General features: G+C 39.8%; 1 pseudogene; it reads right to left on the bottom strand.

Annotated features, from left to right (window-relative positions):
* Window positions 1-526: 526 nt before the first annotated feature.
* Window positions 527-2962, bottom strand: LOC100343796 (ester hydrolase C11orf54-like; annotated as a pseudogene).
* Between the last annotated feature and the right edge of the window lie 1164 nt (window positions 2963-4126).

The raw sequence follows: 4126 nt of genomic DNA, 5'->3' as shown, positions 1-4126 counted from the left end.
AAATAATTCAGAACAGAATACCTCTTTGCTGTAAAGGCCGAGAAAATAGGGTTTCAGTAGTAAGGCTGTTTCTATTGGATTTTAAATTAGTATCAGTTAATTACCTTAGTTAACTGTTCTTTTTTTTTCCCTAAGCAGAGCTTATACTTAGTGAAATAATGCAGTCCCCCCAAAACAAATACCATATGTTCTTTCTGATCTGCTGTAACTAATAGAGTACCTATGGTAATCCATAGGAGTGAAATTGACACTTTGAGATGTGATGATTTTGAACAGCCCTCATCTTGACTGTTGAGGAATAGTGTTTTTTTGTTGTTTTGTTTTTTCTTCATACTATTAGGTGAACTCTTTACTTAGTGTAGAGTTAACCTTATGAGTATAATTGAAAATATATCTTTGTACAAAATAAGAATGGGAATAGGAAAGGGGAGAGGAAGAATGGTGGGAGTATGGACAGGAGGGAGGGTAGAGTGGGAAGAATCACTGTTCCTAAATTTTAATGCGAAATGCATGAAGTTTGTGTTCCTTAAATAACATTAAAAAATAAAAAAGGTATAGAGACCAAAACAGCCTTCATCTCATAAAAACGCAACCAGTTATTCTCATCTTCTTCTTCTTCTTCTTTTTTTTTTTTTTTTTTTTTTGACAGGCAGAGTGGACAGTGAGAGAGAGAGCCAGAGAGAAAGGTCTTTGTTTTCTGTTGGTTTACCCCACAATGGCCGCTGCGACCGGCATGCTTCGGGCAGCAGTGCACCACACTGATCCGAAGCCAGGAGCCAGGTGCTTCTTCTGGTCTCCCATGCAGGTGCAGGGCCCAAGGACTTGGGCCATCTTCCGCTGCACTGCTGGGCCATAGCAGAGAACTGGACTGGAAGAGGAGCAACCAGGACAGAATCCGGCGCCCCGACCGGAACTAGAACCCGGTGTGCCAGTGCCGCAAGTGGAGGATTAGCCTAGTGAGCCGTGGTGCCAGCCTATTCTCATCTTCATCAGAGTTTAATGGGTAGGAATAAAATTCTCTAGGCATAAAGTGAGCCTTTACTTTTCCCTTCTGGATAATGAAAGAATCTGTCTCCCCACCCCCACTCCGTTCCTATATGTTTATCTCCATAATGTTTTTTCAGAGTCTGTCTCATGCAAGACACAAAGTTAAGTGGTCCAGTTCTTCTTTGACTTTCACCCCAATGACCTTTCCAGGTTGGCCCTCACTGGCAAAAAAAGATTAGCTAGTGGGGCCAGCACTGTGGCGTAGCATTTTAAAGACCTGGTCTACAGTGCCGGCATCCCATATGGGCACTGTTTTGAGTCCTGGATGCTTCACTTCCAATCCAGCTCTCTGCTATGGCCTGGGAAAGCAGTAGAAGATGGCCCAAGTCCCTGGGCCCTTGCACCCGCATAGGAGACTTACAAGAATCTCCTGGCTCCTGGCTTCGGTTTGGGACAGCTCCGGCCATTGCAGCCATCTGGGGAGTGAAGCAGCAGATGGAAGACCTCTCTCTCTCTATGCCTCTGCCTCTCTATAACTCTGCTTTTCAAATATATAAAATATATCTTAAAAAATGATTAGCTAGTAGAGTGCACCAAAAGTCATGATACTTCTCATTATTTCTCTGGTAGGCACCCTCCACCGGCAGGGTTAATACAAGCAAAGTAACTACCATTCACAGCATATTTGTGCTCAGTTTCTGTTTGAATAACTGGCATTAACTTAGAATTGAACCCAGGAGTCTGAAATGGGCCCACCCCTCCTCTATGAATAAATGCTCCAGGCAGTTTGATTTCCTTGGCAGGCTTATTCAACTAGTAAACTTTTTTTTGTTGTTTGTTTACAAGAGGCAATGAGTAAGGTACACCTCCTACTTCTGCAATTCTAGTTTTCCCACAGATGTCTTTTACAGGAAAGGCAAAATGTTCCTTAGTCAAATTAGGGTAATCAACTCCAGAGACCAGGACATCAGCAAAATTAATAGTTTAGCCCTTTCTGTATAACTCCAGAAAACTCCTCTAGCCCTGACACATGAAAAGAAAACTCAACATAGGTCAGATTCTTTCTTCTTATGGGTGTAAGGTTGTACCACTAAAGCTATTGTTGGCAAATTACCACAGGATTTCACAGTGCACCATGTGTGAACTGCTGCTGGACGGAGAAGAGGAAACAGCAAACCTAGAAGGCACATCTGATTAACTTTCTTTAGTCATTTATCTGGATTGAACTAGCAGTTTTCTAATGATTGGTCTAGGGAATGTAATTTTTAAAAAAAGTTTATTTGTTTATTTGAATGGCAGAGTTACAGAGAGAGAGAGAAGGATGGAGAGACAGAGATCTTTCATCCACTGGATCATTCCCAAGTGCTTTCTTTAAATTTTACAATGACATAATTTCAATTTAGTTTATAATTACAAGCTTAACCCTCCAGTAAATAAATAATTAAGCAAGCAGTAGGTGGAAAAAACACTGTTCCTCAAAATATCCTGTTACAGCCCTCATCTGGAAAAACAACATCCTTTCTTGTATCCCATCCTGTACTTCTTTTGTCTCTCTAAACTCAATTCATGAAATGTTGATTAAAACTTCTTTTTTTCATTTCCTATCTTTCAATTATCTCTTGGATTCTCTGTTACGAAACTGGCACAATTTTATCTATGGCGCGATCTACACCCAGATTTACATCCTATGCCCCGGTTCCCACCACCATTGCTGAAAGCCAGGTAGCCACCTGTGCCATTTTCCCAACATTCTCTTTAGTCAATCTTTTGTCCTTACTAATCTGACAAAATGCTCTAGGAATATTGTTGCTAACTTCTGTGTGGTCAGTCCTAAGAGTGAGCTCTCATTTTGTTTGCTCTTTCTGCAACTTGTCACTACTCCCTTTCATGCTTTCCTCCCTTGACCTCTAGGATACTGCCCTGGTTACCTCTCAACTTCCTGATGGCTCTTCCTCACTTTCCCACTTTTATCCATCTTAACTTCTTTCTTAGGCTTCTTTTCTTTTCCATTTTTACTTGCTCATTAGGTTAGCTGCTCTCAAACTTGTGGATCTTAGACTTCTTTATTAAGGCTCCCAAGGAATGCTTGCATATAAGGGTTCTATCTATTGATGTTTACAGAATTAGAAATTGAATCTGAGAAATTTAAAAATATCTATTATCTTTTAAAAAGGTCAATTACAAATCTATTACATATCAATATAAATAACATTTTATGAAGAAAAAAGTATGTTTTCCAAAACAAAAATATAGTGAGAATAGTGGCATATTTTACCTTTTTGTGGACCTCTTTAATGTCTGGGTTAAGAGAAGACAGCTGGATTCTCGTAACTGCCTCTGCATTGAAGCTGTTGTCACAATAGACTTCATGCAGTCCCTGGAATATACAGCTGTACAATTGTGAAAGAATGAGAGACTCAAAAAGGCAAATGTTATCTTAGCATTATTCTGAAAGTAGTGCCGACAATGTGGACATCCTGATAAGGTCCTAGACCATAATCTGTGAATGATATTCCTAAGCAATCTCATCACGTGTGCTCTTCCACACTATCTGTATGCTGATGATTTCTACAATTTATATCTCAGCCCAGGGGACTTCTCTGAATTCCAGACTCATATATGTGCAATTTCTAGCTAGCTCTCCTCTTGGCCTAAGAGACAGTTTGAACTTAATGTGTCTCAATCTGAACTCAATCTGCCCCCACCAACTCGATCATTCTATAATTTCACTGTGTTAATAAATTATTTCTTGCTGAATTAAACAAATGGTTGTGTCATTTTAAACTTTGTTCTTTTATATTTCATTAAATCCATTGGCAAATACCATCAGCTGTATGTTGCAAATATTTCTCAAATTCAACTTCTTCTCATGAGGTCCATTTCCACCTCATCCTACACCAAAACACTAAATTTCTTGCCAAGATCATGGCAACTGTCTCTTCTCCACAGAAAGTCCAAAAGATCTTTCTGAGATTTGGCTTTCCATCTGAATCAAGGTCAAATCCAGAGTGTCAACCATGGCCTGAAAGGCTTCATCTCCTGCTACTCTTCTCTGATCTTGATCTTCCCTTTCCTAATCTGCAAACACATCTGCAAAAGAGTCTCTTTTCCCTTCCTGTAAGGTCTTTGATTTTAGTTC

This window comes from Oryctolagus cuniculus, chromosome 6, assembly GCF_964237555.1.
Source record: "Oryctolagus cuniculus chromosome 6, mOryCun1.1, whole genome shotgun sequence".
Lineage (NCBI taxonomy): Eukaryota > Metazoa > Chordata > Mammalia > Lagomorpha > Leporidae > Oryctolagus > Oryctolagus cuniculus.
This window is presented reverse-complemented; position numbering and strand designations above follow the sequence as displayed.